Raw genomic sequence first — 27,474 nt, 5'->3', positions numbered from 1 at the left:
GCAGTGTTTTAACATGGCAAAAAGTATTGGTCATGGGTCTGACTCGGGGATTAGGAAAATGCATGGGGCACTTGCTAAACCTACTGCCAGAGTCAAGGACTGGGGAAGCAGTCATCCTTGTTTGAACCCAAGAAGACATACGTACCTGGCAGGGGTGACACCATGATCAAGAAAGTGGTTTGCCCAAGGCGAGGCTCTGTCATTGCACCCTGACCGTGCTGACCCTTGTTAATTCCCCAAATGTGGGAATCTCAACTGCATAATTTGTGGTAGTGGGGGACTGCGTTCGCGCTCTCCCCTGTTTACAATGTAAAAGACAAAGATGTCTTAGAACAGTGAAAGCTTCATGTCCATCTTCGGAATGCAAAATGTGAGCAGTTTTAGGTGTGATGCAACTAGTGCTTTCTCCCTCTCTCTATCCCTATCTATATCTATATATACGCGTTACATTTTGTTGGATCTTGGACAGGACCAGAGCCCGTCTATAGGCTACATTGGCTTGCATGCGTCTGACGTTAGCGTTAGTGTCCCTTCCTTACAAAGATGGCTGGCCAGGTGCAAAAGACATCAGCCGTTGGGTGTGGAAAACCACCACAAAATCCTCCCTTGCATTGGGGATGTGGGACAACGCAAAAGTCACATCTCTTTCCACAGCAAGTTTGAGCTCAAGTAGGAAACAACAGCCAGAAAAGTGGCCTCTGAGCCAAGCAAAGGGGGCATGGAAACCACACCCTTAGAACATTCAATTTTGACTGAACTCAAGACGTCTTGTGTTGCACTGACAGGCAACTAACATCTTCTTATGGGATTCTGCCAAGCGTTTCATGACTGATTGAGCTGGCTCCACATAGATTTGCTTTTCAGCAGGAAGTTGAACACGTACTGCCTTTAGTAAGCTCCACAGCTGGAAGACAAGTTCTCAGCCTTCTGATGTCACTGGTGGGTGGGGATGGGGACCCACAAGCCAATGAATGTTTCTTTTAACAGGAATAGAAACTGTAAAACAATTCTTTTTCCGGCCATAAAGCAGGGCTCACAGAAGTATGTCAACTTTACACAATATAACAAAACACAAGCAGTGTTTTAACATGGCAAAAAGCATTGGTCATGGGTCTGACTCGGGGATTAGGAAAATGCATGGGGCACTTGCTAAACCTACTGCCAGAGTCAAGGACTGGGGAAGCAGTCATCCTTGTTTGAACCCAAGAAGACATACTTACCTGGCAGGGGTGACACCATGATCAAGAAAGTGGTTTGCCCAAGGCGAGGCTCTGTCATTGCACCCTGACCGTGCTGACCCTTGTTAATTCCCCAAATGTGGGAATCTCAACTGCATAATTTGTGGTAGTGGGGGACTGCGTTCGCGCTCTCCCCTGTTTACAATGTAAAAGACAAAGATGTCTTAGAACAGTGAAAGCTTCATGTCCATCTTCGGAATGCAAAATGTGAGCAGTTTTAGGTGTGATGCAACTAGTGCTTTCTCCCTCTCTCTATCCCTATCTATATCTATATATACGCGTTACATTTTGTTGGATCTTGGACAGGACCAGAGCCCGTCTATAGGCTACATTGGCTTGCATGCGTCTGACGTTAGCGTTAGTGTCCCTTCCTTACAAAGATGGCTGGCCAGGTGCAAAAGACATCAGCCGTTGGGTGTGGAAAACCACCACAAAATCCTCCCTTGCATTGGGGATGTGGGACAACGCAAAAGTCACATCTCTTTCCACAGCAAGTTTGAGCTCAAGTAGGAAACAACAGCCAGAAAAGTGGCCTCTGAGCCAAGCAAAGGGGGCATGGAAACCACACCCTTAGAACATTCAATTTTGACTGAACTCAAGACGTCTTGTGTTGCACTGACAGGCAACTAACATCTTCTTATGGGATTCTGCCAAGCGTTTCATGACTGATTGAGCTGGCTCCACATAGATTTGCTTTTCAGCAGGAAGTTGAACACGTACTGCCTTTAGTAAGCTCCACAGCTGGAAGACAAGTTCTCAGCCTTCTGATGTCACTGGTGGGTGGGGATGGGGACCCACAAGCCAATGAATGTTTCTTTTAACAGGAAAAGAAACTGTAAAACAATTCTTTTTCCGGCCATAAAGCAGGGCTCACAGAAGTATGTCAACTTTACACAATATAACAAAACACAAGCAGTGTTTTAACATGGCAAAAAGTATTGGTCATGGGTCTGACTCGGGGATTAGGAAAATGCATGGGGCACTTGCTAAACCTACTGCCAGAGTCAAGGACTGGGGAAGCAGTCATCCTTGTTTGAACCCAAGAAGACATACTTACCTGGCAGGGGTGACACCATGATCAAGAAAGTGGTTTGCCCAAAGTGAGGCTCTGTCATTGAACCCTGACCGTGCTGACCCTTGTTAATTCCCCAAATGTGGGAATCTCAACTGCATAATTTGTGGTAGTGGGGGACTGCGTTCGCGCTCTCCCCTGTTTACAATGTAAAAGACAAAGATGTCTTAGAACAGTGAAAGCTTCATGTCCATCTTCGGAATGCAAAATGTGAGCAGTTTTAGGTGTGATGCAACTAGTGCTTTCTCTCTCTCTATCCCTATCTATATCTATATATACGCGTTACATTTTGTTGGATCTTGGACAGGACCAGAGCCCGTCTATAGGCTACATTGGCTTGCATGCGTCTGACGTTAGCGTTAGTGTCCCTTCCTTACAAAGATGGCTGGCCAGGTGCAAAAGACATCAGCCGTTGGGTGTGGAAAACCACCACAAAATCCTCCCTTGCATTGGGGATGTGGGACAACGCAAAAGTCACATCTCTTTCCAAAGCAAGTTTGAGCTCAAGTAGGAAACAACAGCCAGAAAAGTGGCCTCTGAGCCAAGCAAAGGGGGCATGGAAACCACACCCTTAGAACATTCAATTTTGACTGAACTCAAGACGTCTTGTGTTGCACTGACAGGCAACTAACATCTTCTTATGGGATTCTGCCAAGCGTTTCATGACTGATTGAGCTGGCTCCACATAGATTTGCTTTTCAGCAGGAAGTTGAACACGTACTGCCTTTAGTAAGCTCCACAGCTGGAAGACAAGTTCTCAGCCTTCTGATGTCACTGGTGGGTGGGGATGGGGACCCACAAGCCAATGAATGTTTCTTTTAACAGGAAAAGAAACTGTAAAACAATTCTTTTTCCGGCCATAAAGCAGGGCTCACAGAAGTATGTCAACTTTACACAATATAACAAAACACAAGCAGTGTTTTAACATGGCAAAAAGTATTGGTCATGGGTCTGACTCGGGGATTAGGAAAATGCATGGGGCACTTGCTAAACCTACTGCCAGAGTCAAGGACTGGGGAAGCAGTCATCCTTGTTTGAACCCAAGAAGACATACGTACCTGGCAGGGGTGATACCATGATCAAGAAAGTGGTTTGCCCAAGGCGAGGCTCTGTCATTGCACCCTGACCGTGCTGACCCTTGTTAATTCCCCAAATGTGGGAATCTCAACTGCATAATTTGTGGTAGTGGGGGACTGCGTTCGCGCTCTCCCCTGTTTACAATGTAAAAGACAAAGATGTCTTAGAACAGTGAAAGCTTCATGTCCATCTTCGGAATGCAAAATGTGAGCAGTTTTAGGTGTGATGCAACTAGTGCTTTCTCCCTCTCTCTATCCCTATCTATATCTATATATACGCGTTACATTTTGTTGGATCTTGGACAGGACCAGAGCCCGTCTATAGGCTACATTGGCTTGCATGCGTCTGACGTTAGCGTTAGTGTCCCTTCCTTACAAAGATGGCTGGCCAGGTGCAAAAGACATCAGCCGTTGGGTGTGGAAAACCACCACAAAATCCTCCCTTGCATTGGGGATGTGGGACAACGCAAAAGTCACATCTCTTTCCACAGCAAGTTTGAGCTCAAGTAGGAAACAACAGCCAGAAAAGTGGCCTCTGAGCCAAGCAAAGGGGGCATGGAAACCACACCCTTAGAACATTCAATTTTGACTGAACTCAAGACGTCTTGTGTTGCACTGACAGGCAACTAACATCTTCTTATGGGATTCTGCCAAGCGTTTCATGACTGATTGAGCTGGCTCCACATAGATTTGCTTTTCAGCAGGAAGTTGAACACGTACTGCCTTTAGTAAGCTCCACAGCTGGAAGACAAGTTCTCAGCCTTCTGATGTCACTGGTGGGTGGGGATGGGGACCCACAAGCCAATGAATGTTTCTTTTAACAGGAAAAGAAACTGTAAAACAATTCTTTTTCCGGCCATAAAGCAGGGCTCACAGAAGTATGTCAACTTTACACAATATAACAAAACACAAGCAGTGTTTTAACATGGCAAAAAGCATTGGTCATGGGTCTGACTCGGGGATTAGGAAAATGCATGGGGCACTTGCTAAACCTACTGCCAGAGTCAAGGACTGGGGAAGCAGTCCTCCTTGTTTGAACCCAAGAAGACATACTTACCTGGCAGGGGTGACACCATGATCAAGAAAGTGGTTTGCCCAAGGCGAGGCTCTGTCATTGCACCCTGACCGTGCTGACCCTTGTTAATTCCCCAAATGTGGGAATCTCAACTGCATAATTTGTGGTAGTGGGGGACTGCGTTCGCGCTCTCCCCTGTTTACAATGTAAAAGACAAAGATGTCTTAGAACAGTGAAAGCTTCATGTCCATCTTCGGAATGCAAAATGTGAGCAGTTTTAGGTGTGATGCAACTAGTGCTTTCTCCCTCTCTCTATCCCTATCTATATCTATATATACGCGTTACATTTTGTTGGATCTTGGACAGGACCAGAGCCCGTCTATAGGCTACATTGGCTTGCACGCGTCTGACGTTAGCGTTAGTGTCCCTTCCTTACAAAGATGGCTGGCCAGGTGCAAAAGACATCAGCCGTTGGGTGTGGAAAACCACCACAAAATCCTCCCTTGCATTGGGGATGTGGGACAACGCAAAAGTCACATCTCTTTCCACAGCAAGTTTGAGCTCAAGTAGGAAACAACAGCCAGAAAAGTGGCCTCTGAGCCAAGCAAAGGGGGCATGGAAACCACACCCTTAGAACATTCAATTTTGACTGAACTCAAGACGTCTTGTGTTGCACTGACAGGCAACTAACATCTTCTTATGGGATTCTGCCAAGCGTTTCATGACTGATTGAGCTGGCTCCACATAGATTTGCTTTTCAGCAGGAAGTTGAACACGTACTGCCTTTAGTAAGCTCCACAGCTGGAAGACAAGTTCTCAGCCTTCTGATGTCACTGGTGGGTGGGGATGGGGACCCACAAGCCAATGAATGTTTCTTTTAACAGGAAAAGAAACTGTAAAACAATTCTTTTTCCGGCCATAAAGCAGGGCTCACAGAAGTATTTCAACTTTACACAATATAACAAAACACAAGCAGTGTTTTAACATGGCAAAAAGTATTGGTCATGGGTCTGACTCGGGGATTAGGAAAATGCATGGGGCACTTGCTAAACCTACTGCCAGAGTCAAGGACTGGGGAAGCAGTCATCCTTGTTTGAACCCAAGAAGACATACTTACCTGGCAGGGGTGACACCATGATCAAGAAAGTGGTTTGCCCAAGGCGAGGCTCTGTCATTGCACCCTGACCGTGCTGACCCTTGTTAATTCCCCAAATGTGGGAATCTCAACTGCATAATTTGTGGTAGTGGGGGACTGCGTTCGCGCTCTCCCCTGTTTACAATGTAAAAGACAAAGATGTCTTAGAACAGTGAAAGCTTCATGTCCATCTTCGGAATGCAAAATGTGAGCAGTTTTAGGTGTGATGCAACTAGTGCTTTCTCCCTCTCTCTATCCCTATCTATATCTATATATACGCGTTACATTTTGTTGGATCTTGGACAGGACCAGAGCCCGTCTATAGGCTACATTGGCTTGCACGCGTCTGACGTTAGCGTTAGTGTCCCTTCCTTACAAAGATGGCTGGCCAGGTGCAAAAGACATCAGCCGTTGGGTGTGGAAAACCACCACAAAATCCTCCCTTGCATTGGGGATGTGGGACAACGCAAAAGTCACATCTCTTTCCACAGCAAGTTTGAGCTCAAGTAGGAAACAACAGCCAGAAAAGTGGCCTCTGAGCCAAGCAAAGGGGGCATGGAAACCACACCCTTAGAACATTCAATTTTGACTGAACTCAAGACGTCTTGTGTTGCACTGACAGGCAACTAACATCTTCTTATGGGATTCTGCCAAGCGTTTCATGACTGATTGAGCTGGCTCCACATAGATTTGCTTTTCAGCAGGAAGTTGAACACGTACTGCCTTTAGTAAGCTCCACAGCTGGAAGACAAGTTCTCAGCCTTCTGATGTCACTGGTGGGTGGGGATGGGGACCCACAAGCCAATGAATGTTTCTTTTAACAGGAATAGAAACTGTAAAACAATTCTTTTTCCGGCCATAAAGCAGGGCTCACAGAAGTATGTCAACTTTACACAATATAACAAAACACAAGCAGTGTTTTAACATGGCAAAAAGCATTGGTCATGGGTCTGACTCGGGGATTAGGAAAATGCATGGGGCACTTGCTAAACCTACTGCCAGAGTCAAGGACTGGGGAAGCAGTCATCCTTGTTTGAACCCAAGAAGACATACTTACCTGGCAGGGGTGACACCATGATCAAGAAAGTGGTTTGCCCAAGGCGAGGCTCTGTCATTGCACCCTGACCGTGCTGACCCTTGTTAATTCCCCAAATGTGGGAATCTCAACTGCATAATTTGTGGTAGTGGGGGACTGCGTTCGCGCTCTCCCCTGTTTACAATGTAAAAGACAAAGATGTCTTAGAACAGTGAAAGCTTCATGTCCATCTTCGGAATGCAAAATGTGAGCAGTTTTAGGTGTGATGCAACTAGTGCTTTCTCCCTCTCTCTATCCCTATCTATATCTATATATACGCGTTACATTTTGTTGGATCTTGGACAGGACCAGAGCCCGTCTATAGGCTACATTGGCTTGCATGCGTCTGACGTTAGCGTTAGTGTCCCTTCCTTACAAAGATGGCTGGCCAGGTGCAAAAGACATCAGCCGTTGGGTGTGGAAAACCACCACAAAATCCTCCCTTGCATTGGGGATGTGGGACAACGCAAAAGTCACATCTCTTTCCACAGCAAGTTTGAGCTCAAGTAGGAAACAACAGCCAGAAAAGTGGCCTCTGAGCCAAGCAAAGGGGGCATGGAAACCACACCCTTAGAACATTCAATTTTGACTGAACTCAAGACGTCTTGTGTTGCACTGACAGGCAACTAACATCTTCTTATGGGATTCTGCCAAGCGTTTCATGACTGATTGAGCTGGCTCCACATAGATTTGCTTTTCAGCAGGAAGTTGAACACGTACTGCCTTTAGTAAGCTCCACAGCTGGAAGACAAGTTCTCAGCCTTCTGATGTCACTGGTGGGTGGGGATGGGGACCCACAAGCCAATGAATGTTTCTTTTAACAGGAAAAGAAACTGTAAAACAATTATTTTTCCGGCCATAAAGCAGGGCTCACAGAAGTATGTCAACTTTACACAATATAACAAAACACAAGCAGTGTTTTAACATGGCAAAAAGTATTGGTCATGGGTCTGACTCGGGGATTAGGAAAATGCATGGGGCACTTGCTAAACCTACTGCCAGAGTCAAGGACTGGGGAAGCAGTCATCCTTGTTTGAACCCAAGAAGACATACTTACCTGGCAGGGGTGACACCATGATCAAGAAAGGGGTTTGCCCAAGGCGAGGCTCTGTCATTGCACCCTGACCGTGCTGACCCTTGTTAATTCCCCAAATGTGGGAATCTCAACTGCATAATTTGTGGTAGTGGGGGACTGCGTTCGCGCTCTCCCCTGTTTACAATGTAAAAGACAAAGATGTCTTAGAACAGTGAAAGCTTCATGTCCATCTTCGGAATGCAAAATGTGAGCAGTTTTAGGTGTGATGCAACTAGTGCTTTCTCCCTCTCTCTATCCCTATCTATATCTATATATACGCGTTACATTTTGTTGGATCTTGGACAGGACCAGAGCCCGTCTATAGGCTACATTGGCTTGCATGCGTCTGACGTTAGCGTTAGTGTCCCTTCCTTACAAAGATGGCTGGCCAGGTGCAAAAGACATCAGCCGTTGGGTGTGGAAAACCACCACAAAATCCTCCCTTGCATTGGGGATGTGGGACAACGCAAAAGTCACATCTCTTTCCACAGCAAGTTTGAGCTCAAGTAGGAAACAACAGCCAGAAAAGTGGCCTCTGAGCCAAGCAAAGGGGGCATGGAAACCACACCCTTAGAACATTCAATTTTGACTGAACTCAAGACGTCTTGTGTTGCACTGACAGGCAACTAACATCTTCTTATGGGATTCTGCCAAGCGTTTCATGACTGATTGAGCTGGCTCCACATAGATTTGCTTTTCAGCAGGAAGTTGAACACGTACTGCCTTTAGTAAGCTCCACAGCTGGAAGACAAGTTCTCAGCCTTCTGATGTCACTGGTGGGTGGGGATGGGGACCCACAAGCCAATGAATGTTTCTTTTAACAGGAAAAGAAACTGTAAAACAATTCTTTTTCCGGCCATAAAGCAGGGCTCACAGAAGTATGTCAACTTTACACAATATAACAAAACACAAGCAGTGTTTTAACATGGCAAAAAGTATTGGTCATGGGTCTGACTCGGGGATTAGGAAAATGCATGGGGCACTTGCTAAACCTACTGCCAGAGTCAAGGACTGGGGAAGCAGTCATCCTTGTTTGAACCCAAGAAGACATACGTACCTGGCAGGGGTGACACCATGATCAAGAAAGTGGTTTGCTCAAGGCGAGGCTCTGTCATTGCACCCTGACCGTGCTGACCCTTGTTAATTCCCCAAATGTGGGAATCTCAACTGCATAATTTGTGGTAGTGGGGGACTGCGTTCGCGCTCTCCCCTGTTTACAATGTAAAAGACAAAGATGTCTTAGAACAGTGAAAGCTTCATGTCCATCTTCGGAATGCAAAATGTGAGCAGTTTTAGGTGTGATGCAACTAGTGCTTTCTCCCTCTCTCTATCCCTATCTATATCTATATATACGCGTTACATTTTGTTGGATCTTGGACAGGACCAGAGCCCGTCTATAGGCTACATTGGCTTGCACGCGTCTGACGTTAGCGTTAGTGTCCCTTCCTTACAAAGATGGCTGGCCAGGTGCAAAAGACATCAGCCGTTGGGTGTGGAAAACCACCACAAAATCCTCCCTTGCATTGGGGATGTGGGACAACGCAAAAGTCACATCTCTTTCCACAGCAAGTTTGAGCTCAAGTAGGAAACAACAGCCAGAAAAGTGGCCTCTGAGCCAAGCAAAGGGGGCATGGAAACCACACCCTTAGAACATTCAATTTTGACTGAACTCAAGACGTCTTGTGTTGCACTGACAGGCAACTAACATCTTCTTATGGGATTCTGCCAAGCGTTTCATGACTGATTGAGCTGGCTCCACATAGATTTGCTTTTCAGCAGGAAGTTGAACACGTACTGCCTTTAGTAAGCTCCACAGCTGGAAGACAAGTTCTCAGCCTTCTGATGTCACTGGTGGGTGGGGATGGGGACCCACAAGCCAATGAATGTTTCTTTTAACAGGAAAAGAAACTGTAAAACAATTCTTTTTCCGGCCATAAAGCAGGGCTCACAGAAGTATGTCAACTTTACACAATATAACAAAACACAAGCAGTGTTTTAACATGGCAAAAAGCATTGGTCATGGGTCTGACTCGGGGATTAGGAAAATGCATGGGGCACTTGCTAAGCCTACTGCCAGAGTCAAGGACTGGGGAAGCAGTCATCCTTGTTTGAACCCAAGAAGACATACTTACCTGGCAGGGGTGACACCATGATCAAGAAAGTGGTTTGCCCAAGGCGAGGCTCTGTCATTGCACACTGACCGTGCTGACCCTTGTGAATTCCCCAAATGTGGGAATCTCAACTGCATAATTTGTGGTAGTGGGGGACTGTGTTCGCGCTCTCCCCTGTTTACAATGTAAAAGACAAAGATGTCTTAGAACAGTGAAAGCTTCATGTCCATCTTTGGAATGCAAAATGTGAGCAGTTTTAGGTGTGATGCAACTAGTGCTTTCTATCTCTCTCTATCCCTATCTATATCTATATATACGCGTTACATTTTGTTGGATCTTGGACAGGACCAGAGCCCGTCTATAGGCTACATTGGCTTGCATGCGTCTGACGTTAGCGTTAGTGTCCCTTCCTTACAAAGATGGCTGGCCAGGTGCAAAAGACATCAGCCGTTGGGTGTGGAAAACCACCACAAAATCCTCCCTTGCATTGGGGATGTGGGACAACGCAAAAGTCACATCTCTTTCCACAGCAAGTTTGAGCTCAAGTAGGAAACAACAGCCAGAAAAGTGGCCTCTGAGCCAAGCAAAGGGGGCATGGAAACCACACCCTTAGAACATTCAATTTTGACTGAACTCAAGACGTCTTGTGTTGCACTGACAGGCAACTAACATCTTCTTATGGGATTCTGCCAAGTGTTTCATGACTGATTGAGCTGGCTCCACATAGATTTGCTTTTCAGCAGGAAGTTGAACACGTACTGCCTTTAGTAAGCTCCACAGCTGGAAGACAAGTTCTCAGCCTTCTGATGTCACTGGTGGGTGGGGATGGGGACCCACAAGCCAATGAATGTTTCTTTTAACAGGAAAAGAAACTGTAAAACAATTCTTTTTCCGGCCATAAAGCAGGGCTCACAGAAGTATGTCAACTTTACACAATATAACAAAACACAAGCAGTGTTTTAACATGGCAAAAAGCATTGGTCATGGGTCTGACTCGGGGATTAGGAAAATGCATGGGGCACTTGCTAAACCTACTGCCAGAGTCAAGGACTGGGGAAGCAGTCATCCTTGTTTGAACCCAAGAAGACATACTTACCTGGCAGGGGTGACACCATGATCAAGAAGGTGGTTTGCCCAAGGCGAGGCTCTGTCATTGCACCTTGACCGTGCTGACCCTTGTGAATTCCCCAAATGTGGGAATCTCAACTGCATAATTTGTGGTAGTGGGGGACTGCGTTCGCGCTCTCCCCTGTTTACAATGTAAAAGACAAAGATGTCTTAGAACAGTGAAAGCTTCATGTCCATCTTCGGAATGCAAAATGTGAGCAGTTTTAGGTGTGATGCAACTAGTGCTTTCTCCCTCTCTCTATCCCTATCTATATCTATATATACGCGTTACATTTTGTTGGATCTTGGACAGGACCAGAGCCCGTCTATAGGCTACATTGGCTTGCATGCGTCTGACGTTAGCGTTAGTGTCCCTTCCTTACAAAGATGGCTGGCCAGGTGCAAAAGACATCAGCCGTTGGGTGTGGAAAACCACCACAAAATCCTCCCTTGCATTGGGGATGTGGGACAACGCAAAAGTCACATCTCTTTCCACAGCAAGTTTGAGCTCAAGTAGGAAACAACAGCCAGAAAAGTGGCCTCTGAGCCAAGCAAAGGGGGCATGGAAACCACACCCTTAGAACATTCAATTTTGACTGAACTCAAGACGTCTTGTGTTGCACTGACAGGCAACTAACATCTTCTTATGGGATTCTGCCAAGCGTTTCATGACTGATTGAGCTGGCTCCACATAGATTTGCTTTTCAGCAGGAAGTTGAACACGTACTGCCTTTAGTAAGCTCCACAGCTGGAAGACAAGTTCTCAGCCTTCTGATGTCACTGGTGGGTGGGGATGGGGACCCACAAGCCAATGAATGTTTCTTTTAACAGGAAAAGAAACTGTAAAACAATTATTTTTCCGGCCATAAAGCAGGGCTCACAGAAGTATGTCAACTTTACACAATATAACAAAACACAAGCAGTGTTTTAACATGGCAAAAAGTATTGGTCATGGGTCTGACTCGGGGATTAGGAAAATGCATGGGGCACTTGCTAAACCTACTGCCAGAGTCAAGGACTGGGGAAGCAGTCATCCTTGTTTGAACCCAAGAAGACATACTTACCTGGCAGGGGTGACACCATGATCAAGAAAGGGGTTTGCCCAAGGCGAGGCTCTGTCATTGCACCCTGACCGTGCTGACCCTTGTTAATTCCCCAAATGTGGGAATCTCAACTGCATAATATGTGGTAGTGGGGGACTGCGTTCGCGCTCTCCCCTGTTTACAATGTAAAAGACAAAGATGTCTTAGAACAGTGAAAGCTTCATGTCCATCTTCGGAATGCAAAATGTGAGCAGTTTTAGGTGTGATGCAACTAGTGCTTTCTCCCTCTCTCTATCCCTATCTATATCTATATATACGCGTTACATTTTGTTGGATCTTGGACAGGACCAGAGCCCGTCTATAGGCTACATTGGCTTGCATGCGTCTGACGTTAGCGTTAGTGTCCCTTCCTTACAAAGATGGCTGGCCAGGTGCAAAAGACATCAGCCGTTGGGTGTGGAAAACCACCACAAAATCCTCCCTTGCATTGGGGATGTGGGACAACGCAAAAGTCACATCTCTTTCCACAGCAAGTTTGAGCTCAAGTAGGAAACAACAGCCAGAAAAGTGGCCTCTGAGCCAAGCAAAGGGGGCATGGAAACCACACCCTTAGAACATTCAATTTTGACTGAACTCAAGACGTCTTGTGTTGCACTGACAGGCAACTAACATCTTCTTATGGGATTCTGCCAAGCGTTTCATGACTGATTGAGCTGGCTCCACATAGATTTGCTTTTCAGCAGGAAGTTGAACACGTACTGCCTTTAGTAAGCTCCACAGCTGGAAGACAAGTTCTCAGCCTTCTGATGTCACTGGTGGGTGGGGATGGGGACCCACAAGCCAATGAATGTTTCTTTTAACAGGAAAAGAAACTGTAAAACAATTCTTTTTCCGGCCATAAAGCAGGGCTCACAGAAGTATGTCAACTTTACACAATATAACAAAACACAAGCAGTGTTTTAACATGGCAAAAAGTATTGGTCATGGGTCTGACTCGGGGATTAGGAAAATGCATGGGGCACTTGCTAAACCTACTGCCAGAGTCAAGGACTGGGGAAGCAGTCATCCTTGTTTGAACCCAAGAAGACATACGTACCTGGCAGGGGTGACACCATGATCAAGAAAGTGGTTTGCCCAAGGCGAGGCTCTGTCATTGCACCCTGACCGTGCTGACCCTTGTTAATTCCCCAAATGTGGGAATCTCAACTGCATAATTTGTGGTAGTGGGGGACTGCGTTCGCGCTCTCCCCTGTTTACAATGTAAAAGACAAAGATGTCTTAGAACAGTGAAAGCTTCATGTCCATCTTCGGAATGCAAAATGTGAGCAGTTTTAGGTGTGATGCAACTAGTGCTTTCTCCCTCTCTCTATCCCTATCTATATCTATATATACGCGTTACATTTTGTTGGATCTTGGACAGGACCAGAGCCCGTCTATAGGCTACATTGGCTTGCACGCGTCTGACGTTAGCGTTAGTGTCCCTTCCTTACAAAGATGGCTGGCCAGGTGCAAAAGACATCAGCCGTTGGGTGTGGAAAACCACCACAAAATCCTCCCTTGCATTGGGGATGTGGGACAACGCAAAAGTCACATCTCTTTCCACAGCAAGTTTGAGCTCAAGTAGGAAACAACAGCCAGAAAAGTGGCCTCTGAGCCAAGCAAAGGGGGCATGGAAACCACACCCTTAGAACATTCAATTTTGACTGAACTCAAGACGTCTTGTGTTGCACTGACAGGCAACTAACATCTTCTTATGGGATTCTGCCAAGCGTTTCATGACTGATTGAGCTGGCTCCACATAGATTTGCTTTTCAGCAGGAAGTTGAACACGTACTGCCTTTAGTAAGCTCCACAGCTGGAAGACAAGTTCTCAGCCTTCTGATGTCACTGGTGGGTGGGGATGGGGACCCACAAGCCAATGAATGTTTCTTTTAACAGGAAAAGAAACTGTAAAACAATTCTTTTTCCGGCCATAAAGCAGGGCTCACAGAAGTATGTCAACTTTACACAATATAACAAAACACAAGCAGTGTTTTAACATGGCAAAAAGTATTGGTCATGGGTCTGACTCGGGGATTAGGAAAATGCATGGGGCACTTGCTAAACCTACTGCCAGAGTCAAGGACTGGGGAAGCAGTCATCCTTGTTTGAACCCAAGAAGACATACGTACCTGGCAGGGGTGACACCATGATCAAGAAAGTGGTTTGCCCAAGGCGAGGCTCTGTCATTGCACCCTGACCGTGCTGACCCTTGTTAATTCCCCAAATGTGGGAATCTCAACTGCATAATTTGTGGTAGTGGGGGACTGCGTTCGCGCTCTCCCCTGTTTACAATGTAAAAGACAAAGATGTCTTAGAACAGTGAAAGCTTCATGTCCATCTTCGGAATGCAAAATGTGAGCAGTTTTAGGTGTGATGCAACTAGTGCTTTCTCCCTCTCTCTATCCCTATCTATATCTATATATACGCGTTACATTTTGTTGGATCTTGGACAGGACCAGAGCCCGTCTATAGGCTACATTGGCTTGCACGCGTCTGACGTTAGCGTTAGTGTCCCTTCCTTACAAAGATGGCTGGCCAGGTGCAAAAGACATCAGCCGTTGGGTGTGGAAAACCACCACAAAATCCTCCCTTGCATTGGGGATGTGGGACAACGCAAAAGTCACATCTCTTTCCACAGCAAGTTTGAGCTCAAGTAGGAAACAACAGCCAGAAAAGTGGCCTCTGAGCCAAGCAAAGGGGGCATGGAAACCACACCCTTAGAACATTCAATTTTGACTGAACTCAAGACGTCTTGTGTTGCACTGACAGGCAACTAACATCTTCTTATGGGATTCTGCCAAGCGTTTCATGACTGATTGAGCTGGCTCCACATAGATTTGCTTTTCAGCAGGAAGTTGAACACGTACTGCCTTTAGTAAGCTCCACAGCTGGAAGACAAGTTCTCAGCCTTCTGATGTCACTGGTGGGTGGGGATGGGGACCCACAAGCCAATGAATGTTTCTTTTAACAGGAAAAGAAACTGTAAAACAATTCTTTTTCCGGCCATAAAGCAGGGCTCACAGAAGTATGTCAACTTTACACAATATAACAAAACACAAGCAGTGTTTTAACATGGCAAAAAGCATTGGTCATGGGTCTGACTCGGGGATTAGGAAAATGCATGGGGCACTTGCTAAGCCTACTGCCAGAGTCAAGGACTGGGGAAGCAGTCATCCTTGTTTGAACCCAAGAAGACATACTTACCTGGCAGGGGTGACACCATGATCAAGAAAGTGGTTTGCCCAAGGCGAGGCTCTGTCATTGCACACTGACCGTGCTGACCCTTGTGAATTCCCCAAATGTGGGAATCTCAACTGCATAATTTGTGGTAGTGGGGGACTGTGTTCGCGCTCTCCCCTGTTTACAATGTAAAAGACAAAGATGTCTTAGAACAGTGAAAGCTTCATGTCCATCTTTGGAATGCAAAATGTGAGCAGTTTTAGGTGTGATGCAACTAGTGCTTTCTCCCTCTCTCTATCCCTATCTATATCTATATATACGCGTTACATTTTGTTGGATCTTGGACAGGACCAGAGCCCGTCTATAGGCTACATTGGCTTGCATGCGTCTGACGTTAGCGTTAGTGTCCCTTCCTTACAAAGATGGCTGGCCAGGTGCAAAAGACATCAGCCGTTGGGTGTGGAAAACCACCACAAAATCCTCCCTTGCATTGGGGATGTGGGACAACGCAAAAGTCACATCTCTTTCCACAGCAAGTTTGAGCTCAAGTAGGAAACAACAGCCAGAAAAGTGGCCTCTGAGCCAAGCAAAGGGGGCATGGAAACCACACCCTTAGAACATTCAATTTTGACTGAACTCAAGACGTCTTGTGTTGCACTGACAGGCAACTAACATCTTCTTATGGGATTCTGCCAAGTGTTTCATGACTGATTGAGCTGGCTCCACATAGATTTGCTTTTCAGCAGGAAGTTGAACACGTACTGCCTTTAGTAAGCTCCACAGCTGGAAGACAAGTTCTCAGCCTTCTGATGTCACTGGTGGGTGGGGATGGGGACCCACAAGCCAATGAATGTTTCTTTTAACAGGAAAAGAAACTGTAAAACAATTCTTTTTCCGGCCATAAAGCAGGGCTCACAGAAGTATGTCAACTTTACACAATATAACAAAACACAAGCAGTGTTTTAACATGGCAAAAAGCATTGGTCATGGGTCTGACTCGGGGATTAGGAAAATGCATGGGGCACTTGCTAAACCTACTGCCAGAGTCAAGGACTGGGGAAGCAGTCATCCTTGTTTGAACCCAAGAAGACATACTTACCTGGCAGGGGTGACACCATGATCAAGAAGGTGGTTTGCCCAAGGCGAGGCTCTGTCATTGCACCTTGACCGTGCTGACCCTTGTGAATTCCCCAAATGTGGGAATCTCAACTGCATAATTTGTGGTAGTGGGGGACTGCGTTCGCGCTCTCCCCTGTTTACAATGTAAAAGACAAAGATGTCTTAGAACAGTGAAAGCTTCATGTCCATCTTCGGAATGCAAATTGTGAGCAGTTTTAGGTGTGATGCAACTAGTGCTTTCTCTCTCTCTCTATCCCTATCTATATCTATATATACGCGTTACATTTTGTTGGATCTTGGACAGGACCAGAGCCCGTCTATAGGCTACATTGGCTTGCATGCGTCTGACGTTAGCGTTAGTGTCCCTTCCTTACAAAGATGGCTGGCCAGGTGCAAAAGACATCAGCCGTTGGGTGTGGAAAACCACCACAAAATCCTCCCTTGCATTGGGGATGTGGGACAACGCAAAAGTCACATCTCTTTCCACAGCAAGTTTGAGCTCAAGTAGGAAACAACAGCCAGAAAAGTGGCCTCTGAGCCAAGCAAAGGGGGCATGGAAACCACACCCTTAGAACATTCAATTTTGACTGAACTCAAGACGTCTTCTGTTGCACTGACAGGCAACTAACATCTTCTTATGGGATTCTGCCAAGCGTTTCATGACTGATTGAGCTGGCTCCACATAGATTTGCTTTTCAGCAGGAAGTTGAACACGTACTGCCTTTAGTAAGCTCCACAGCTGGAAGACAAGTTCTCAGCCTTCTGATGTCACTGGTGGGTGGGGGTGGGGACCCACAAGCCAATGAATGTTTCTTTTAACAGGAAAAGAACCTGTAAAACAATTCTTTTTCCGGCCATAAAGCAGGGCTCACAGAAGTATGTCAACTTTACACAATATAACAAAACACAAGCAGTGTTTTAACATGGCAAAAAGTATTGGTCATGGGTCTGACTCGGGGATTAGGAAAATTCATGGGACACTTGCTAAACCTACTGCCAGAGTCAAGGACTGGGGAAGCAGTCACCCAAATGTGGGAATCTCAACTGCATAATTTGTGGTAGTGGGGGACTGCGTTCGCGCTCTCCCCTGTTTATAATGTAAAAGACAAAGATGTCTTAGAACAGTGAAAGCTTCATGTCCATCTTCGGAATGCAAAATGTGAGCAGTTTTAGGTGTGATGCAACTAGTGCTTTCTCTCTCTCTCTATCCCTATCTATATCTATATATACGCGTTACATTTTGTTGGATCTTGGACAGGACCAGAGACCGTCTATAGGCTACATTGGCTTGCATGCGTCTGACGTTAGCGTTAGTGTCCCTTCCTTACAAAGATGGCTGGCCAGGTGCAAAAGACATCAGCCGTTGGGTGTGGAAAACCACCACAAAATCCTCCCTTGCATTGGGGATGTGGGACAACGCAAAAGTCACATCTCTTTCCAAAGCAAGTTTGAGCTCAAGTAGGAAACAAAAGCCAGAAAAGTGGCCTCTGAGCCAAGCAAAGGGGGCATGGAAACCACACCCTTAGAACATTCAATTTTGACTGAACTCAAGACGTCTTGTGTTGCCCTGACAGGCAACTAACATCTTCTTATGGGATTCTGCCAAGCGTTTCATGACTGATTGAGCTGGCTCCACATAGATTTGCTTTTCAGCAGGAAGTTGAACACGTACTGCCTTTAGTAAGCTCCACAGCTGGAAGACAAGTTCTCAGCCTTCTGATGTCACTGGTGGGTGGGGATGGGGACCCACAAGCCAATGAATGTTTCTTTTAACAGGAAAAGAAACTGTAAAACAATTCTTTTTCCGGCCATAAAGCAGGGCTCACAGAAGTATGTCAACTTTACACAATATAACAAAACACAAGCAGTGTTTTAACATGGCAAAAAGTATTGGTCATGGGTCTGACTCGGGGATTAGGAAAATGCATGGGGCACTTGCTAAACCTACTGCCAGAGTCAAGGACTGGGGAAGCAGTCATCCTTGTTTGAACCCAAGAAGACATACTTACCTGGCAGGGGTGACACAATGATCAAGAAGGTGGTTTGCCCAAGGCGAGGCTCTGTCATTGCACCCTGACCGTGCTGACCCTTGTGAATTCCCCAAATGTGGGAATCTCAACTGCATAATTTGTGGTAGTGGGGGACTGTGTTCGCGCTCTCCCCTGTTTACAATGTAAAAGACAAAGATGTCTTAGAACAGTGAAAGCTTCATGTCCATCTTCGGAATGCAAAATGTGAGCAGTTTTAGGTGTGATGCAACTAGTGCTTTCTCCCTCTCTCTATCCCTATCTATATCTATATATACGCGTTACATTTTGTTGGATCTTGGACAGGACCAGAGCCCGTCTATAGGCTACATTGGCTTGCATGCGTCTGACGTTAGCGTTAGTGTCCCTTCCTTACAAAGATGGCTGGCCAGGTGCAAAAGACATCAGCCGTTGGGTGTGGAAAACCACCACAAAATCCTCCCTTGCATTGGGGATGTGGGACAACGCAAAAGTCACATCTCTTTCCAAAGCAAGTTTGAGCTCATGTAGGAAACAATAGCCAGAAAAGTGGCCTCTGAGCCAAGCAAAGGGGGCATGGAAACCACACCCTTAGAACATTCAATTTTGACTGAACTCAAGACGTCTTGTGTTGCACTGACAGGCAACTAACATCTTCTTATGGGATTCTGCCAAGCGTTTCATGACTGATTGAGCTGGCTCCACATAGATTTGCTTTTCAGCAGGAAGTTGAACACGTACTGCCTTTAGTAAGCTCCACAGCTGGAAGACAAGTTCTCAGCCTTCTGATGTCACTGGTGGGTGGGGATGGGGACCCACAAGCCAATGAATGTTTCTTTTAACAGGAAAAGAAACTGTAAAACAATTCTTTTTCCGGCCATAAAGCAGGGCTCACAGAAGTATGTCAACTTTACACAATATAACAAAACACAAGCAGTGTTTTAACATGGCAAAAAGTATTGGTCATGGGTCTGACTCGGGGATTAGGAAAATGCATGGGGCACTTGCTAAACCTACTGCCAGAGTCAAGGACTGGGGAAGCAGTCATCCTTGTTTGAACCCAAGAAGACATACTTACCTGGCAGGGATGACACCATGATCAAGAAGGTGGTTTGCCCAAGGCGAGGCTTTGTCATTGCACCCTGACCGTGCTGACCCTTGTGAATTCCCCAAATGTGGGAATCTCAACTGCATAATTTGTGGTAGTGGGGGACTGCGTTCGCGCTCTCCCCTGTTCACAATGTAAAAGACAAAGATGTCTTAGAACAGTGAAAGCTTCATGTCCATCTTCGGAATGCAAAATGTGAGCAGTTTTAGGTGTGATGCAACTAGTGCTTTCTCTCTCTCTATCCCTATCTATATCTATATTTACGCGTTACATTTTGTTGGGACTTGGACAGGACCAGAGCCCGTCTATAGGCTACATTGGCTTGCATGCGTCTGACGTTAGCGTTAGTGTCCCTTCCTTACAAAGATGGCTGGCCAGGTGCAAAAGACATCAGCCGTTGGGTGTGGAAAACCACCACAAAATCCTCCCTTGCATTGGGGATGTGGTACAACGCAAAAGTCGCATCTCTTTCCACAGCAAGTTTGAGCTCAAGTAGGAAACAACAGCCAGAAAAGTGGCCTCTGAGCCAAGCAAAGGGGGCATGGAAACCACACCCTTAGAACATTCAATTTTGACTGAACTTAAGACGTCTTGTGTTGCACCGACAGGCAACTAACATCTTCTTATGGGATTCTGCCAAGTGTTTCATGACTGATTGAGCTGGCTCCACATAGGTTTGCTTTTCAGCAGGAAGTTGAACACGTACTGCCTTTAGTAAGCTCCACAGCTGGAAGACAAGTTCTTAGCCTTCTGATGTCACTGGTGGGTGGGGGTGGGGACCCACAAGCCAATGAATGTTTCTTTTAACAGGAATAGAAACTGTAAAACAATTCTTTTTCCGGCCATAAAGCTGGGGGGTATTCCAGGAAGCATGTTTAAACTAGCCTGACTTTAAGCCTGAACTCTGGCTGAAATCCGCCTTAACTTGCTTACTCAGGGTATGTCGGTTCCAAAAGACCGGATATGAGTTGGCGTAATTACGCTCGACTTGGTAACCCTGGGTGATTGGGGTGCACGGCAGGTACATAAAGACATTCTCAATGGATCGCTGATTTCTGGAGTCACCATGGAAAAGCGTGGTGAAAAAAAAAAAACGCTGTGCTTCAGTGAAACGGAGTCTGAGATTTTAATGACGGCGTATGAAGATTACACGACCATCAAAAAAGTAACACGGCTGCATGATCAAAAAAAGAGTTTCTGAGTGTAGAAAAAGAGCAGACAAAGTAAACGCATGAGTTTCTGATCTTATTTCCATTTTCCTTGTGACGCACATACATATATAACTCATCCAATTTTGCCAACTTAAATGAATTACTTCTATTGGTAACAAAAAATTGAGTTAAATTTATTCAACCTAATTTCTTACGTCTATAAAACTCAATAATTGTTTCTACAACTCAAATTTACGTATTTATCTAACTAAATGTCATATTACTCCAATTCAATTCATATTTTTTTCCATCTTAATTAATTAAATTTCTTGAACTCTCAAATGCCTAAGTTTGAGCCGGCAGATATACTCATTTTTATAACAATAAAAAAGACAGGGGAATAATGCACGGTGCGCAAAAATCCGTTAAAGAATTTTCCTTGATTGTCATTACAATATCAAGCCGTAGGGGTGCTATATAAACTAACCATCATCTCCTTCACTCTCACTCATGGTGCAGAGACGTAAGCTCAGTACGGCAAAATAACTCGGCGAAGCATGGCAAAACACAGTAAAACAGCTAAACAACTAAACACATTTGGTCAAAAACCCACACTTAAACCCAAATCCGTCCAGACAGGCAAAGGGAATGATATCCCACAATCCTTTGCGGTGCTGCTCTAACAGCAGCACCAAAGTTACACATTCTTAATTGAATTACTTTGAATGAAAGTAAAATAACCGTCTGAAAACTACGTGTAATTTTTAAACCGACTTACAAAAAATGATTTATTTTAACTGAAACAAATAATTAAGTTAGATCAAAGTAAAAAAAAAATATTTCCAGCATCCATATGTGGTCTTATCACCCTCTCACGGTAGAAAAAGTATTATCTGAGCTTTTTCATCCACTAAATCATCTTCAAATGGACACGCCATGCTGCTTCACCTCTCTGTAAACAAACTAACCTTCAACTAAACCTGCTCCCGACCAGGTTATGTTCAGAGCATGAGTTGCCATGGCAACTTGACCTACCCTGAAACATACCTCCATTTCTGTGGCCTGTTGCACAAAAGTAGAATTAAGACATCCGGGGATAAATGACTGAGCTGAGCTCAATGAATCCAAAACATGTGCGTCCAGGCTTAATTGGTTACACAAAGACCAAGCCAGGATGAGCAGACACGGATTCATCAAGCCAGGTGTAACCAATCCTGGATAGGTGCGCGCTCACAGCTCACTCAAACAGACCCCTCCACAGATCACAGATAAACTGATTTACCATGGCAACTAGAGCCGCGTACCTTTCCCCGTCAGAAGCACAAATCCTCATGGAGGCATACGAGGAGGTAAAAGATATAATTAAGAAGAAAGGCAACACCACCACAGTGATAAAGCACACTCAAAATTTTTTTAAATTAAATTACCAGCCAATTAATTTTATGAAAATGTAACTTGTCATTTCAACCAGAAAATGTTATGTTTGTAAATCTTACGTGAATGAATCATCTCGATCGTACATAAAAATAATCCGTTTAAAAGTTACTAATTTCAATCATGTTGATCCAACATGATACCGTTAAATTGGATACATTAGTAATCGCAAGGAATTGTGGGATTCCATTTTCTTTGTCTATCTGGGCAGATTGGGGTCTAAGTGTGAGTTTTTGTCCATGGGTTTTATTGTCTAGCTGTTTTACTCTGTTTTAACTAGTGATTTAAACTGTAATGGTTATTTTTTTTTCTGCACCATGAGTTAGAGTGTGGGAGAGGATGATGACAAAACCCCCTTGTGCGGTACAATATTAATGTTACTATGCTTAAGGAAGAAATCGCGGTATTTGAACTCCTGTCTTGTGATGTGGGACTTTGCTGCGTATTTCATGTCTTTAATGTAAAAGATATTGGCTGTAACTTTCGAAAACATCATCAATGTCAGATGTATAAATAAAATTAAGGCAAAAAATCAAGATATATCAACATAAATTGTGTTAGGTAGTCATACAAATTTAAGTTGAATAAACTTAATTTAATGAGGTGTGACCAATTGAAGTGCTTCAACTAAGTTGGATCAACTTTTATCTTTTGAGAGTGAGGAACAATATTAATTTAAAGTTGGGTCCAACTGCAGTATTTAAATTGAATCAACTTAAGATAAGATAAGATAAGATAAGATAAAGATACTTTATTGATCCCAGCTTAGGAAATTCAGTTGTTGCAGCGTCGGCGTTAGGCTCAAGATACAAACTTACACACAATAGATGACAGAGAACCAGAACAATCAATCGTAAAGAAACATCAGTGAATTAGAACAGTCGTATTGCATGCCACATCAGGAGAGAGAAAATAGACGGACCATAAATGACTTTATCTATTGCACATGGATGACAAGTTATAGAGTCCAATGGAGTGGGGAATGAAAGATCTTCTGAAGCGGTTTGTGTGACAGCGAAGCTGCCTTAGTCTGTTGGAGAAGGAGCTCCGCTGACCGTCCAGTACAGGATGGAGAGGATGCTCAGGATTATCCATGATGGATACCAGTTTATTTAAAGTCCTCCTCTCCATCACAGATTCAAACGTGGCCATTTTGCAACCAATTACAGAGCCAGCTCTTCGGATCAGTTTGTTCAGTCTATTGCTGTCCCTAGCAGGTATGCTGCCCCCCCAGCAGACCACCGAGAAGAACAGAGTGCTGGCCACAACAGACTGGTAGAATATTTCAAGCATCTTGCTGCACACGTTGAAGGACCTCAGCCTCCTCAGGAAATGGAGTCTGCTGCTGGCCTTCTTATACACAGCAGTGCTGTTGCTCTTCCAGCTCAGTCTGTTGTCGATGATTACTCCCAAGTACTTGTACTCCTCTACCTCTGCCACCTCTCTGCCAAAGATGCTGAGAGGCTGGGAAGCTGGTGGTTTCTTCCTGAAGTCCATCACCATCTCTCTGGTCTTTTCCACATTCAGCAGCAGGTTGTTTTCTCCAGACCATCTCACAAATTTATCCACAAGATCCCTGTACTCCTCCTCCCGCCCACCATTAATGCAGCCAACAACAGCAGAGTCATCAGAGAACTTCTGAAGATGGCATGACTCTGAGTTGTACTGGAAGTCACTGGTGTACAAAGTGAACAGGAAGGGAGAGAGCACAGTTCCCTGTGGGGCCCCCACACTGCTTGTCACCACGTCAGACAGGACACCGCCCAGCCGGACAAACTGCGGCCTGTCTGACAAGTAATCAATGATCCAGAAGACCAAGGCGCCGTCCACACCCATCCGCTGCAGCTTCTCACCCAGTAACCAGGGCTGGATGGTGTTGAACGCACTGGAGAAATCAAAGAATGTGACCCTCACAGTGTCCCCCCCTCCATCCAGGTGAGAGTGAGCACGTTGCAGCAGGTGAATAACAGCATCCTCCACCCCCAATTGTGGCTGGTAGGCAAACTGAAGTGGGTCCAGAGATGGTTTCACCAGAGGTCTCAGGTGGGACAACAAAATCCTTTCCAGAACTTTAGCTGCATGGGACGTGAGGGCAACAGGACGGTAATCACTAGGTCCAGAGGGTGCAGTCTTCTTGGGAACAGGAACCAAACATGCGGTTTTCCAGGTGTCCGGCACCCTCATCAGACTGAGGCTCAGGTTAAAGAGGTGCTGGAAAACAGTGGATAGCTGGGCGGCACAGGACTTCAATATCCTGGGGCTGATGCCGTCTGGGCCACTTAAACTTATTAGTTTGAACCTAAGTACATTAAGTAGGACCAATATGATTCATATTTGTTCAAGTAACGCTATCTAATCATGTGGAAATCATTTCCATAATTTTTTTATGTTCATTCAAAGTGAACGTTTTTTGAGTGTAGTTGACCTGCTTTGTTTTGTCCTTATTCAATAAAGGAACATAATGTTACACATTGTGTTTTTATATTCATATTGAATGTGTATTATTTTATATGACAGAGTACTAGGGCCCCACTGAGGAAAAAGGATAAAGTCATAAATTTATGAGGCTGGTTCTTTCTGCAGAAAAGCAACATATTCTTTTTAAAGTTCTGATAGTCATGACAATGTGATAATTCATATTTTGGCACATTAGCATGTCTTCGTTAATGAAACCATACTGAAGGACAATTTCACGAAATGCCCCACATCTGTCATTTTAACAACTGTCCTCCTTTAAAACAACTGGTTACAATATTATGACTTGTCTTTTTTTCCCTCTGTGGCCCTAATATTCTATCATTTTATATATAGCCTTATAGTCTATGGGACACTGTAAATTATCTAATGATAGCAACATCGTCTAAAACTCATTATTTATCCAGAATGATTGAAATTAATGATCACTAACGTTTAAATAATGACAGCGGGTCTAGTTATATGTGATAACAATGTATAGTGAGCAGTGAAATAACTATTGGTTTCCATTTGTGGCGACTGCTGACTGACATTAGGGATGAGATTAAATAGATCCTGGAATTTAGCCTGGTCTGGAGCAGGCTAGCTCCACAGAATAAATCTCCATGGTAATTTATACCATAACATATCCTCCTGCCCCCTATCCAGCTTTAGTGCAACCTGATTGGGGATCAATTGAGCCAGGATCACCAAGAAATCCTGGCTTAATCCCTTATCCTACTTTTGTGCAACAGGCCCCTGGAACCGAAAACTGAGGTTATCAACTTCCTTAGCCTCAAACTTACAGTGAGAGCTAGCATAACCTGCTTTCTGGAATACCCCCCAGGGCTCACAGAAGTATGTCAACTTAACACAAAATAACAAAACACAAGCAGTGTTTTGACATTGCAAAAGTATTGGGGCCTGTTGCACAAAAGTAGGATAAGGGATTAAGCCAGGATATCTTGGTGATCCTCATGGAGGCATACGAGGAGGTAAAAGATGCAACAGGCCCCAATACTTTTGCAATGTCAAAACACTGCTTGTGTTTTGTTATTTTGTGTTAAGTTGACATACTTCTGTGAGCCCTGGGGGAATTCCAGAAAGCAGGTTATGCTAGCTCTCACGGTAAGTTTGAGGCTAAGGAAGTTGATAACCTCAGTTTTCGGTTCCAGGGGCCTGTTGCACAAAAGTAGGATAAGGGATTAAGCCAGGATATCTTGGTGATCCTGGCTCAATTGATCCTCAATCAGGTTGCACTAAAGCTGGATAGGGGGCAGGAGGATATGTTATGGTATAAATTACCATGGAGATTTATTCTGTGGAGCTAGCCTGCTCCAGACCAGGCTAAATTCCAGGATCTATTTAATCTCATCCCTAATGTCAGTCAGCAGTCGCCACAAATGGAAACCAATAGTTATTTCACTGCTCACTATACATTGTTAACACATATAACTAGACCCACTGTAATTATTTAAACGTTCGTGATCATTAATTTCAATCATTTTGGATAAATAATGAGTTTTAGATGATGTTGCTATCATTAAATAATTTACAGTTTCCCATAGACTATAAGGCTATATGTAAAATGATAGAATATTAAGGCCACAGAGGGGGAAAAAATACAGGTCATAATATTGTAACCAGTTGTTTTAGAGGAGGACAGTTGTTAAAATGACAGATGTGGGGCATTTCGTGAAATTGTCCTTCAGTATGGTTTCATAAACGAAGACATGCTGATGTGCCAGAATATGAAGGATCACATTGTCAGAACGATCAAAACTGTAAAAAGAATATGTTGCTTTTCTGCAGAAAGAACCAGTCTCATAAATTTATGACTTTTTCCTTTTTTCCTTAGTGGCCCCTAGTATTCTGTCATATAAAATAATGCACATTCCATTAAAATATGAAAACACAATGTGTAACATTATGTTCCTTTATTGAATAAGGATAAAACAAAGCAGGTAAACTACACTCAAAAAACGTTCACTTTGAATGAACATAAAAAAATTATGGAAATGATTTCCACATGGTTAGATAGCGTTACTTGAACAAAAATGAATCATATCGGTCATACTTAATGTACTTAGGTTCAAACTAATAAATTTAAGTTGATTCAATCTAAATACTGCAGTTGGACCCAACTTTAAATTAATATTGTTGCTCACTCTCAAAAGATAAAAGTTGATCCAACTTAATTGAATCACTTCAATTTGTCACACCTCATTAAATTAAGTTTATTCAACTTAAATTTGTATGACTACCTAACACAATGTATGTTGATATATCTTAATTTTTTGCCTTAATTTTATTTATACATCTGACATTGATAATGTTTTCCAAAGTTTCAATCAATGGGTCTTTTAATTTTCACATCAATGATATGAAATACTCAGAAATGTCCCACGTCACAAGACAGGAGTTCAGATAATGCGAATTCTATCTTAAGTTCCATGAACAGTTTACCGCACAAGGGTTTTGTCATCATCCTCTCCCACACTCTAACTCATGGTGCAGAAAAGAAATAAACATATCAGTTTAAATCACTAGTTAAAACAGAGTAAAACAGCTAGACAATAAAACCCATGGACAAAAACTCACACTTAGACCTCAATCTGCCCAGATAGACAAAGAAAATGGAATCCGACAATTCCTTGCGATTACTAATGTATCCAATTTAACGGTATCATGTTGGATCAACATGATTAAAATTAGTAACTTTTAAATGGATTATTTTTATGTACGATCGACATGATTCATTCACGTAAGATTTACAAACATAACATTTTCTGGTTGAAATGACAAGTTACATTTTCATAAAATTAATTGGCTGGTAATTTAATTTAAAAAAATTTTGAGTGTGCTTTATCACTGTGGCAGTGTTGCCTTTCTTCTTAATTATATCTTTTACCTCCTCGTATGCCTCCATGAGGATTTGTGCTTCCGACGGGGAAAGGTACGCGGCTCTAGTTGCCATGGTGAATCAGTTTATCTGTGATCTGTGGCGGGGACTGTTTGAGTGAGCCGTGAGCG

The 27,474-nt window shown here is 44.2% G+C and overlaps 18 non-coding genes across 18 annotated transcripts; all 18 read left to right on the top strand.

Annotated features, from left to right (window-relative positions):
- The first annotated feature begins 137 nt into the window (after nucleotides 1-137).
- LOC144990695 (U1 spliceosomal RNA) lies at nucleotides 138-301 on the top strand. Its single transcript, XR_013654654.1, has one exon. It is a non-coding gene; the product is annotated as a U1 spliceosomal RNA (small nuclear RNA).
- Nucleotides 302-1,212: 911 nt separating this feature from the next.
- Nucleotides 1,213-1,376, top strand: LOC144990673 (U1 spliceosomal RNA). The gene has a single exon (XR_013654632.1). It is a non-coding gene; the product is annotated as a U1 spliceosomal RNA (small nuclear RNA).
- Nucleotides 1,377-2,287: 911 nt separating this feature from the next.
- Nucleotides 2,288-2,451, top strand: LOC144990707 (U1 spliceosomal RNA). The gene has a single exon (XR_013654666.1). It is a non-coding gene; the product is annotated as a U1 spliceosomal RNA (small nuclear RNA).
- A 909-nt stretch (nucleotides 2,452-3,360) lies between these two features.
- On the top strand, nucleotides 3,361-3,524 carry LOC144990689 (U1 spliceosomal RNA). The gene has a single exon (XR_013654648.1). It is a non-coding gene; the product is annotated as a U1 spliceosomal RNA (small nuclear RNA).
- Nucleotides 3,525-4,435: 911 nt separating this feature from the next.
- Nucleotides 4,436-4,599, top strand: LOC144990672 (U1 spliceosomal RNA). The gene has a single exon (XR_013654631.1). It is a non-coding gene; the product is annotated as a U1 spliceosomal RNA (small nuclear RNA).
- Nucleotides 4,600-5,510: 911 nt separating this feature from the next.
- On the top strand, nucleotides 5,511-5,674 carry LOC144990671 (U1 spliceosomal RNA). The gene has a single exon (XR_013654630.1). It is a non-coding gene; the product is annotated as a U1 spliceosomal RNA (small nuclear RNA).
- A 911-nt stretch (nucleotides 5,675-6,585) lies between these two features.
- On the top strand, nucleotides 6,586-6,749 carry LOC144990670 (U1 spliceosomal RNA). Its single transcript, XR_013654629.1, has one exon. It is a non-coding gene; the product is annotated as a U1 spliceosomal RNA (small nuclear RNA).
- A 911-nt stretch (nucleotides 6,750-7,660) lies between these two features.
- LOC144990703 (U1 spliceosomal RNA) lies at nucleotides 7,661-7,824 on the top strand. The gene has a single exon (XR_013654662.1). It is a non-coding gene; the product is annotated as a U1 spliceosomal RNA (small nuclear RNA).
- Nucleotides 7,825-8,735: 911 nt separating this feature from the next.
- LOC144990706 (U1 spliceosomal RNA) lies at nucleotides 8,736-8,899 on the top strand. Its single transcript, XR_013654665.1, has one exon. It is a non-coding gene; the product is annotated as a U1 spliceosomal RNA (small nuclear RNA).
- A 911-nt stretch (nucleotides 8,900-9,810) lies between these two features.
- LOC144990648 (U1 spliceosomal RNA) lies at nucleotides 9,811-9,974 on the top strand. The gene has a single exon (XR_013654607.1). It is a non-coding gene; the product is annotated as a U1 spliceosomal RNA (small nuclear RNA).
- Nucleotides 9,975-10,885: 911 nt separating this feature from the next.
- LOC144990755 (U1 spliceosomal RNA) lies at nucleotides 10,886-11,049 on the top strand. The gene has a single exon (XR_013654710.1). It is a non-coding gene; the product is annotated as a U1 spliceosomal RNA (small nuclear RNA).
- Nucleotides 11,050-11,960: 911 nt separating this feature from the next.
- On the top strand, nucleotides 11,961-12,124 carry LOC144990709 (U1 spliceosomal RNA). Its single transcript, XR_013654668.1, has one exon. It is a non-coding gene; the product is annotated as a U1 spliceosomal RNA (small nuclear RNA).
- Nucleotides 12,125-13,035: 911 nt separating this feature from the next.
- On the top strand, nucleotides 13,036-13,199 carry LOC144990694 (U1 spliceosomal RNA). The gene has a single exon (XR_013654653.1). It is a non-coding gene; the product is annotated as a U1 spliceosomal RNA (small nuclear RNA).
- A 911-nt stretch (nucleotides 13,200-14,110) lies between these two features.
- Nucleotides 14,111-14,274, top strand: LOC144990693 (U1 spliceosomal RNA). Its single transcript, XR_013654652.1, has one exon. It is a non-coding gene; the product is annotated as a U1 spliceosomal RNA (small nuclear RNA).
- Nucleotides 14,275-15,185: 911 nt separating this feature from the next.
- On the top strand, nucleotides 15,186-15,349 carry LOC144990646 (U1 spliceosomal RNA). The gene has a single exon (XR_013654605.1). It is a non-coding gene; the product is annotated as a U1 spliceosomal RNA (small nuclear RNA).
- A 911-nt stretch (nucleotides 15,350-16,260) lies between these two features.
- Nucleotides 16,261-16,424, top strand: LOC144990653 (U1 spliceosomal RNA). Its single transcript, XR_013654612.1, has one exon. It is a non-coding gene; the product is annotated as a U1 spliceosomal RNA (small nuclear RNA).
- A 1,865-nt stretch (nucleotides 16,425-18,289) lies between these two features.
- LOC111946573 (U1 spliceosomal RNA) lies at nucleotides 18,290-18,453 on the top strand. The gene has a single exon (XR_002872307.2). It is a non-coding gene; the product is annotated as a U1 spliceosomal RNA (small nuclear RNA).
- Nucleotides 18,454-19,364: 911 nt separating this feature from the next.
- Nucleotides 19,365-19,528, top strand: LOC111946574 (U1 spliceosomal RNA). The gene has a single exon (XR_002872308.2). It is a non-coding gene; the product is annotated as a U1 spliceosomal RNA (small nuclear RNA).
- Nucleotides 19,529-27,474: the final 7,946 nt, after the last annotated feature.

The sequence above is a fragment of the Oryzias latipes genome, chromosome 2 (assembly GCF_053564925.1).
Source record: "Oryzias latipes strain Hd-rR chromosome 2, Olatipes_Hd-rR_3.1".
In the NCBI taxonomy this organism is placed as follows: domain Eukaryota; kingdom Metazoa; phylum Chordata; class Actinopteri; order Beloniformes; family Adrianichthyidae; genus Oryzias; species Oryzias latipes.
The sequence above is the reverse complement of the archived record's forward strand: the minus strand, read 5'-3'. Positions and strand labels throughout refer to the sequence as shown.